This window comes from Panthera uncia, chromosome D2 (genome assembly GCF_023721935.1).
Source record: "Panthera uncia isolate 11264 chromosome D2, Puncia_PCG_1.0, whole genome shotgun sequence".
NCBI classification, from domain to species: Eukaryota; Metazoa; Chordata; class Mammalia; order Carnivora; family Felidae; genus Panthera; species Panthera uncia.
In genome coordinates this window covers 72324274-72334606 of record NC_064818.1, presented here as the reverse complement: position 1 = coordinate 72334606, position 10333 = coordinate 72324274, and the positions used below count along the sequence as shown (strand labels likewise).

Sequence of the window (10333 nt, the reverse complement as noted above, 5' to 3'; positions counted from 1 at the left end):
TATCCTGAAAGTTATTATTTATCAGTTCATATAAATCTTCATTCCTCTTTTTAAAACATCTGCAAATTACTTCCCTGTGAGTCTGTATCATTGTTTTCTCAGCCATTCTCCTAAGTATTGGCATTTAGGTGCCTTCTAATAATTTGCTGTTATAAATTGCGACTTCAAGGAATAGTTTTCTGCATAATGTTTTTGGTACTCCTGGGGGTATATCTTCAGGGTAAGTTTCTAGAAGTTGGATTTCTAGGCCAGTAGGCAAGTGTGTACATAATTAGATGTCGCCCTCTAGCAGTGTGTGAGTTATCCATTTCCTCAAAACCTCATCAGGAAGATGTTATCAAAGTTTTGACATTTTGCCTATCCTATTCAGGAGAAGTTGCATCTCTGTGCAGTTCTAATTTGCATTTTTCTTAGCATAAGTGAAGTTCAATGTGTCTTAGATGTGTAAGGGTCATTTCTGTACAGATGACCCTTGAAGAATGCGGGTGTGAACCGTGTGGGTCCACTTATACGTGGATTTTTCCCCATGTGTGCATCACTATAAATGTATTTTATCTTCCTTATAACATTAATAGCGCCTTTTTTCTGTAGCTTACTTTATTATAGGACTATAGTACAGAGTACATGTAACACACAAAATATGTGTTAATGGACTGTTTATGTCATCGATAAGGCTTTCCATCAATAATAGGCTATTTGTAGTTAAGTTGGGGAGGAGTGAATAGTTATACATGAGGTTTTTACTATGCAGGGGTTTGGTGCCCCTAATCCCCACATTATTCAAAGGTCAATAGTATACACATTTGTATATATTTATATATATACATTTATATATATATATATATATACATTTATATAATTTTTGTAAATTTTCTGTTTATCTCTTTTGCCCATTTTCCTGCCCTTTACTCTTTTTTCCCCATAATTCTTAAGAGTTCTTTATATATAAGAGGTAGTAAACCTTTGTCTGTGATCTATGTGACAGCTACACTATGCTATTCTAGTTTAACATTTGGGTTTTGACTTATGATCCTTTTCACACACAAAACAAAGTTTTAACTCACTGTTTTCTTTGTTACATCTGGATTTGGAGTCATTGTTGGAAAACCTTTCCCGCATCCAAGTTATCTAATGAAAGTCACCTGTGCTTTACCCCAGTCCATGTAAGGTTTCATGTTTTACATGTAAATCTCTCACCCATTTGGAGTTTGTTTTTGTGTATGGTGTGAGGGGAAAAGAAGATTTTTAAATTAATTTGAAGGTTGACATTTGCCTGACTTGTGATTCCTTTTGGGAACTTGCTAGAACGTCTGACTTATAAAATTCAAGTGCCATGAGCACAGGGGGCATGGGAGTGATAGCATTAGTCTGAGAATTCTCATGTGTGGGAGACATTCTCTCTCTGAAGGGGCTCATTGGTCCCAGAATGTCACTCTTCAGAAGCCTCTGTCTTTATCAGTATTGGCATGGAACAGGAGAGTCGGGGCTGGGATGAACCACTGTTGGACGGACAGGTAAGCTTCTCTCTGGCCGGTGGGTAAAAAGGCAATTGACAGGGAAGTCAGGGGAGGAGGAAAGTCTGAGTTAGTCAGTGATGAATTCAGAGGAAGGGGAGTTACCCCAAGCTGAACTCTGGAAGCTGAAATAGAGGGGCATCCGTGGCGGCGGGGCTGGTTCCTCAAGGGGCCAAAATGGTAAAGATCAGAGTCAGGCAGGAGAAGGGGGCCCTGGGGTGACGCTGGAGCCAGCCAGGAAGACAGTGGGACCGGCGGCCATGATGCGCCTCTGCCAAGATAGGTCGTGTTAGTCTGAGTTCTGTGGTTTGGATCTTACGGGTTGGATTTAATCCAGCATTTAAAGTGATCTGTGTTCTCCAAACTTGGGGGTGGGAAGAGAAAGAAACGTCAGCCAGCCGAGGGAGTTTGATGGATAAGCCCCGTGGGCATTCAAAAATGCATTGTATAGAAGGAAACACAACTTATAAGAATTTAGAGAGAGATTTCTGACACAGACCATGAAATCTGGCTTGCAGAGACACCCATGAGTCAGGCCCATTGCTCTAAGTAAAAAAGAACTAATTCCGCTAAGTGAATTATTGCTGAATAAGAGACCAAAAGAAAGTTAGTATTTTATTTTAATTAATATAATTGCTGCCACTTCCCCCATCCTCTCCTGCCCTTTCTGTGGCTGGGGCCTCGAAGCGGGACGCAAAGATAACTCAAGATCTGTGCTGGCTTGCGGCCCAGACAGGACTGAGGAGCCCTGATCTTATATTCACCATCTAAAGGAAGACCCAAACATAATACTTTTCACTTTAAAAGATATCGCCTGTCAATCAAAGCCAGGAGGACCTCATAATAGGTAGATTCAGAAGCTCATTCTAAACAGAATGGAGCAGGACAGGGAAGCCCTGTGAGGCTCAAGTACACTCTGGAAATAGAACCCACCCGAGGTAGGATGGGAACAGAATGAGAGAACAGGTTATTTCCTCTCCTAAGGAGCCACCTATAGTTTGAGTGTGGGACGCAGACAGGCCAGATAGACTCTGACTTCCAATTCCAGCGCGCCTCGTTCCTTGCTTTGTAACTCTGCCCAACTGGGTCTCTTTGAGCTTCACTCTTGTTTGCGTGGGGAAAGAAGGCCAACCTTGCAAGGTTGTTGGTGGGACTATAGGAGACACGACTATAAACTGTGGGCAGAGCACCAGTGCCCAGAAAATGGAAATCAGCCTGACTGTTACTAGGCATAAGTCACAAAGTCAGGCAAGCCCACTGCTGGAGGGAGCTATTGGTACTTAGTTCTTCCAGAAAATCTGTACCAAAAGTTCTAAAACTTTCCATCCTTTGAATCAGCCATTCCACTTCTCTGCATTTATCTGGAGGCCTGTCAAGAGGAACATAGAGAATTGTGGATGAGAATGTCTATTTTAGCATAATAAATACTTTAAATTTAGCATAATAACAAATTGTTTTGACAACAATTGAAATATGGTTAAATTAAATGCCTCAAACTTAGAGGATAAAACTTTGGGCAGAAATCATAATAATTAATAATGAGTCAGTCGTTTTCAAACTTCAGCAAGGAAATTCAAAGAATCTTGTATGGAATCAAAATACATACACACAGTTATATACACACATACACACACACACACACACACATACATATATACCTATATATGAAGATGGATATATAGAGCTATAGATATAAATATAAGCAGATTTATTATTAAATATATATACACATGCTTTGATAAGTAGGAGAAATTATTTAAAGCTATATAGAAAAACTGTAGAGAAATTCATTCTAATGTGCTCATAGCTATATGAGGTATTGAAATACTCTCTCAGATATTCACTACAAATATAATTAAAATTGTCCTCTGTTGAGAAAAAAAATGCATGTTGGGCTTCCTAATAAGCATAACAAAATCAATCTTGTGAGCCAATCCCCACTTGGCATTCACAAGACTAGAACTCTCCCCAACCAACTCTTAACCAGCCAGCTCATTGTTGAATGGATACTCTGTATTGCCCATCAAAGGCATGACTGAAACTCGAGATGCTTGATGGAGATACCTCAGTCATGTTCTTCTCAGTCTCTTATGCTCTAAGGTGATGGCAAATCATTGTACCAGACTCCAGTGTAGACACAACCTCCAGTGAACTGTCCTGAAACTCAACACTGTGTCTACCTTTCTATCATCAGTGGAATTAGAAGCATCAATATGAACAACATGTCTGGATCTTTCATAAAACTAGTTTTTGATGAGGGGCGCCTAGGTGGCTCAGTTGGTTGAGCGTCCGACTTTGGCTCAGGTCATGATCTCACGGTTTGTGAGTTCGAGCCCCACGTTGGGCTCTGTGCTGGCAGCTCAGATGCTGGAGGCTGGTTCAGAATCTGTGTCTCCCTCTCTCTCTGCTCCTCCCCTGCTCACACGCCATCTTTCTCTCAAAAATAAATAAAGATTAGGAAAAAAAATTTTTTAAAACCCAAAAAACAAAAAATTACTTTTTGATGAGATTCATACCCCTATTAAGTGTTATTTGATGAGGATGTACATAATAAACTCTAAGACTCAGTACCAGAAAGTTTATCCCTCCTCAAGAAGTGATAAACTACTTTTACCAATTAAAAGTATGTATCTTGCTGGATTTTCCTTTTCACCGTGGCTATCAGGAAGCTCAGAATTAGATTTATTCTCCAACTAAAATCTGTATTTCATTACTGTTATTATTCAGTATAATTATATAATTATTTTACTTTACACATAATTTCTAATCTTATTCAACTTTATTTTAGCCATCTTGATTACGAATTGTTTTGCAAAAACCTGAGGTAAAGAAGAGTCACAGACATGCTTAGGCAGATTTCCGAGGATGACTCTGTAACAGAAACTCAGACCAAGTCTGGTTCTCAGCCTTGTTGTCCTAGAAACTGCGTACTCTCTAGAACAATAAACCAGAAATGATTATTCTCTTCTAGACTATTTCACGCTAACTAAACTCATCAGAAACCAATAATGCTAAGAATACTAATGATCATGTTAGCTAACAATAGTTAACATTTGGGGCGTCTGGGTAGCTCAGTTGGTTAAGTGTCTGATTTTGGCTCAGGTCATGATCTCATGGTTCTTGGGTTCGAGCCCGGCATCAGGCTCTGTGCTGACAGCTCAGAGCATGGAGCCTGCTTTGGATTCTGTATCTCCCTCTCTCTCTGCCTCTCCCCACTCATGCTCTGTCTGTCTGTCTGTCTGTGTCTCTCAAAAATAAATAAACATTAAAAAATTTTTAATAACTAACATTATTGAATGCCTATTTCATGAAATGTACTTGCAAGCAACCAAAAAGATATTTTCTAGAGCAATAAACTACAGTTCATTAGTCTCTTGGACACTGTCCCAAGTTAACCAACTTCACAAGAGGCCAACACTGAATGCTAATAATGATAACAGTTGCCCACTGTGTGAAATATTCCTACGAACAGCCAAGATGATCAGTACCGAAGAGTGGGTGAGAGCATAGTATTTGGACTTGAGTCTGGGCTCAAGACCCAGCTCTGCTGCTTATTCAATGTGTGACTTTGGGCAATTACTTCACTTTTCTGTGCCTGCTTTCTCCTCTGTAAGATGGAGATAGTCATAGTACCTACCTCTAAGGACTGTGGGGACATGTTGCACAGGTATTCATCCCAGGAAAGGGAGGACAGAGCACGGCAGAAGCAATAACCAAATGGGAGCCATGACGATGAATGGGTGTGGAGGTGGTGATAAGAATTCCCATGGGAAGCCAAGTCATAATCAAAAAGATAATCCATGGGCAGGTATGAATTCCCAGCCAAGGGAAGTAAAATAGCTTCAACAAAGTGTCACCCCGCTGGCATGGCTTAACCAGTGTTGCCCTTCCTGGGCCCAAATCTTCAGGTTACTGCGCGAAGCCCCCAGAGTACCTGGCAGTCCGCAAATTACGTCTGCTTTCATTCCTTCTCCACCTCTTTTTGGCTGGAAGTTAAGCACAGCCAAAGACACGGCAGCACCCAATGCGCTGCTCACTGCTTCTCTAGCATTTAGCCTCCTTTCACTGCACAGATTTCCTCTTCTTTTGGGAAAGCGGCTCAGGCATGTTACCTTCATAAATTTTCCCTGGTCATGTTCACGGACGAGATTGCAGTCAGGTCTTCTCAAACGTGCATGCCATTTTTAAAAGGGAGATCGTTTTAAAAATGGTGTTGATTTTACCCATTTTGTTTTAATGGATAAACATTTAGCCCTGCATGCAATCCACCAGGTATCCATGTGCTTTTTGGTTCTTTTCTTTTCCTTTTCCTTTTCCTTTTCCATCTCTTTCCTTTTCTCTTCTCTTTTCTCTTTTCCTTCCTTTCCTGTCCTGTCTTGTCCTTTCCTTTCTTTTCCTTTCCTTCTTTCTTTCTTTTTTGTCTTTTACTGTAGGTTGCTTCATTTTCTTTTTACCTTTGAAAGTAGGCACAGTGTTACTATGTCTTAATCTTGATCAATGATACTTGGAAAAACATCTTTTATTCTTTTAAAGAAGTATTAAATTTTTTTTAATGTTTATTTATTTTTGAGACAGAGAGAGACAGAACATGAGTGGGGGAGGGGCAGAGAGAGAGGGAGACACAGAATCTGAAGCAGGCTCCAGGCTCTGAGCCATCAGCACAGAGCCCGAAGCGGTGCTTGAACTCACAGACCGCGAGATCGTGACCTGAGTTGAAGTCGGACGCTCAACCTACTGAGCCACCCAGGCACCCCTTAAAGAAGCATTTTTAAAGTGTTTATTTATTTATTTTGAGAGAGAGAGGGCACGGGCAAGCAGGGAAGGGACAGACAGAAAGGGAGAGAGAATCCCAAGCAGGCTCTGCGCTGTCAGCATAGAGCCCAGCGCTGGATTCACACCCATGAAACGGGAGATCATGACCTGAGCTAAAACTGAGAGTCAGATGCTTAGCCTCCTGAGCCACCCAGGGGCCGCTGTTAAAACATATTTCAAAAATTTTGAATAACTAATGCAGTGGCTGAAGGAAAAAAATAATTTTGTGAATTTTAAACCCTACCCTGATGGTGGGAAAAAGCCAGGGAACAGCAGCTGGCTTAAAAGCAGTAATGACAGTGTCACCATCAACATCAACAGTGTGTGGTTTTCCTTTGCCGATCCAAGACGAGGAGCCAAACTCTAAGAAACCAGAGCTGTGCGCCTTGGTACGGAAATAAATCATAGATTATTTTCTTCTTCGAGTGAAATACTATTCCAACTGAATATTTATATTCTTCCCTTCACTAAAATGCTATTGAAAATGAATGTGAATCTTGTGGGAATTTAAGTATTGCATATTGTCCAGTTGACAGAGTCATTTATAAAAGTTGGGATATTTTATACCCCAGCAGGGCTTAATTAGGGTTTATAAAGATCACTGGCAGTTGCAATAGAAATATTGTATTTTTCCTCCCCCAGTGACTTTCCCCAGCTCTTTTATGAGGGCCTTTAAAACTCATTTAAGTCTTGCTGAGCTTATTCATAAAGATAGATACCAACCATTCTCCAGGAGAGTCTAATCCTCTGCACCTTCCCCCTTCCCTCAAAATTTCTTGGATAACTACACATAGGTCAGTTCCAAATTCTGTCCCTTCTCCTAATAGGCTTTTGAAAGGAAATTCCCCCGAAACAAGGAGGTGACTGAAAACACACACAAAACTCAAGACGTCTGCACTCAGGGAATTTCAGCTGACTTAGGCCAAAGAATAAAAAATGAACTGTTTGGTAACTCTGAACGACAGAAAATGCTGACAAACGGTGTCTTTGCGCAGAAGATATTAACACTCTTAGAGGGTGAAAACTTGAACAGATGGCACCTCTAAATGCAAGGCTCATATAATCTATTTCCACTTGGGTTTTTCGTAAACTTTTATTTTAAATTTGGTGCTAAGAACAAAAAAAAAATAAATAGTGTGTTAATGACACCATCCAGGGACAAACTTGCACGAGCTTCTCTTTCAGAACTTGATTAATGTGCTTCTAATTCAGCCTGCAGTTCTCATCCTTTTCCTGTTCTTAGGTTTTTCTGGGAGACAATGAAGGAGAGATTTTAAGGCTAACAAGTCTCTGTAACAGTCAGATGACGGGTACACGAAAGCTCGTCCTAAAGCAAGATCTCTGGGGAACTTAACGTCAAAACGGAACCCAAAAGGATTCTCCCTCTGGCCTGCCTGCCTTGTGCCTTTGTGGATGTCATCAGTGACAATTTTCTTGAGCTGAGGCGATGGGTAAGGGGCCAGACAAAAATCTTGCTATGTGATTATTGTTGACAATGACCTGTAACTTAATTGTCAAAGCAAACTGTCAAAGTGTGTCCAACTTAGCTGCTAAGTCTTGAGCTGACTTCAATATGAGGCTATTTTAGAATGCTTAGAGTCTACAGATTCTGTTCCTCTGGTTATACAATATAATTACTTGATTTATTGTGTCACAGTCATGCAGGACCTGAGTCTCTATCAATTTACAGCTGTCTTCATGATATACAAAGAAAAAAAAGCGATTATATCAATAGGCAAACGTCCAGAAACCTACAGATTCAATTTCCTGGGACCCTGACGTCACCCTTCACTCCATAGGACGGAGAATCTTCCATAATCAGTCACTCCTCATACTTATAATGCAGCTCTTTCTGACCATGAGTCCTGTCCCCGTGCTTTAATAAAACCATCTTTTTGCACTGAAAACATCTGAAGAGTTCTTTCTTGGCTGTTGGTTCTGAACCCCAACACTTCAAACCACGTCATGATTATGTGATGTAATTACTTGTTTTTTTGTGTGTGTCGCTTACGGAACAGCATTCACGGAATTGGGTTTTTATCTCGACACGTGTACATGTCTGATCTTAACCAAATCTTAAGGGCCCTCAGAGCAGGGACTATAGCTTATATTTCCATATAGTAGCCCCACTGCCCCCGCTGTGTGAATCTCATTAGGCACTCACTACACAGGTGTCATCTGTGCTCTCTAGTCGAGTCTAAAATGAGAGCGGAGAGGTCACAAGCAGAAAATTTACAAATATAAAAGCCTAGAGACCAATGTTCAGGAAAGTGAGTGGTGAGCAAAATAACTTCCAAAAAAAAAAAAAAAAAAAGAACAGGTAATGTGATAAGTAAGTTCTAGTTCTATTCCTATTGACATACTTTGGGTGTTGGCTCTCAGAATTCCTATGGACTAACTAGGTATCCCCATGGGAGTCCAAAGGCACGCACCTGCTTTACCAGTCCGCTCTGTGCTGGTCACAGAAAGGCATTGCATCAGGTGGGTCTTCGAGGGCAAGGCACAGAAACTAACACTTGATCACTTAAGCTTCAGCTGATGTAGGGCGAATCACAATATCTCTGGGAGCCCCGGAAACTGTGGCTGGGGACAGGCAGCCAAGCACAAGCCCCAAGGGGGGCTACGGAGCCAGTCTGGTGGATGCCACCATGGCAGTCACAGAGCACATTATGTTGTAACGCAGTGCTTCCCCCACCTCTGCTGGGGGTCCACTGCGGTGCTTGAGCCACTGCGACAGCCATCTCTGGAGACTGGGTACAGCCATTGCTGTTGCTGCCAAATCCCAGCCACTAGCTAGAACCTACCTTTATGCTGCACCAGCTCCTGATTCAAGCCTGAGGGCTCCCCGTCCTGGGATTGGTGCAGATTAAGCCACGGGTTGTGCCCCTAAGTGCCAGGGAAGCTGGCAAACCAGAATCTGGCACTTGAGGCTTCAATGGGACGAAGAAGGCTGTGCATCGTTCTGGGTCTGCGCGTTCTAGGCAGTGGTCTTCTCCACGAACACGATGGGGTTCAAACGCTGGGCACACAAAAGTAATGATAAATGCCCACTGCGTTCACCGTTTCAACAATCTGGATTTCTCTGCAGGACCGGCTCTCGTTTCGCTCTCCCCAGTCCATCTCAGCTACCGCGTTTCCTCCACTGCGCTGACGTGCTTCCACAGTCTGCTTACCTGCTTCTCTCCTCGTTAGCTTGTAAGTGCCCCAACAGCGACAGTCACATCCCTTTACCCTTGTGTCCCCTGTGCCCAGTCCAGTCCCTGGCGGACTCAATAAACATCTGACTGATGAGTAGAAGTTTGTGTCCTTGGAAGCTGGTCTCTAGGAAAGCTCCAAAGAAGAGAAGTTGGGGCAGTGAGGACACTTCCAGTCCTTAAAACTGCTTCATCGCAGGCTTCCGGGCACCTGGGAGCCGGAACCTCTGGACAAGTTCGTGTCCAGGTTGCAGGTTCGTGTACACGTGCGTCTCTCTGGAGAATCCATGGTTCACACCATTTTCCTAGTGGAGTTGAAGACCCCCAAAGGACCCTTAGTGCAGACAGCATCTACTTACGTTCGATGCCTGGTTAAAGGAAGACATGCCCTCTCTGAATACTTTGAAAGCACTTCGAAATCCTGTAATAGGGTGATTCTGTGGAGCAGAGCACCGCGTTCCGTTCAGTCTTTATTTATTTATTTGTTACAGATAAAATGTCAGGACAGGTGCATTTATCAAACTGGAAAAAAATGTGGAACCAGGAGCAGAAAGACAGAGCCTGAGACGCAAGTTTGGATCCAGGCCCTACCGTTTGCTGTGCATCTTGGCCAATTAGCCAGCCTCTCTGGGATCTTGCCTTCTTTATGGAGCAGTTACATGCAACTTCTGCTTCAGAAGCTCGCTGGAAAGATGAGATGAGGTGGTCTAAGTGGTTGACAAAGAAGTAGGGCTCAATATCTTTCTTTCTTTCTTTCTTTCTTTCTTTCTTTCTTTCTGAGAGAGAGAAAGAAAGAGTTGGGAGTGGGGCAGG

At 42.3% G+C, this 10333-nt stretch overlaps 1 long non-coding RNA gene across 1 annotated transcript; it reads right to left on the bottom strand.

Annotated features, from left to right (window-relative positions):
• Positions 1–2154: 2154 nt before the first annotated feature.
• On the bottom strand, positions 2155–9154 carry LOC125933456 (uncharacterized). The gene is made up of 3 exons (XR_007460959.1): positions 8759–9154; positions 5152–5968; positions 2155–2883 (listed from the first exon to the last, which is right to left on the bottom strand). It is a non-coding gene; the product is annotated as an uncharacterized LOC125933456 (long non-coding RNA).
• Positions 9155–10333: the final 1179 nt, after the last annotated feature.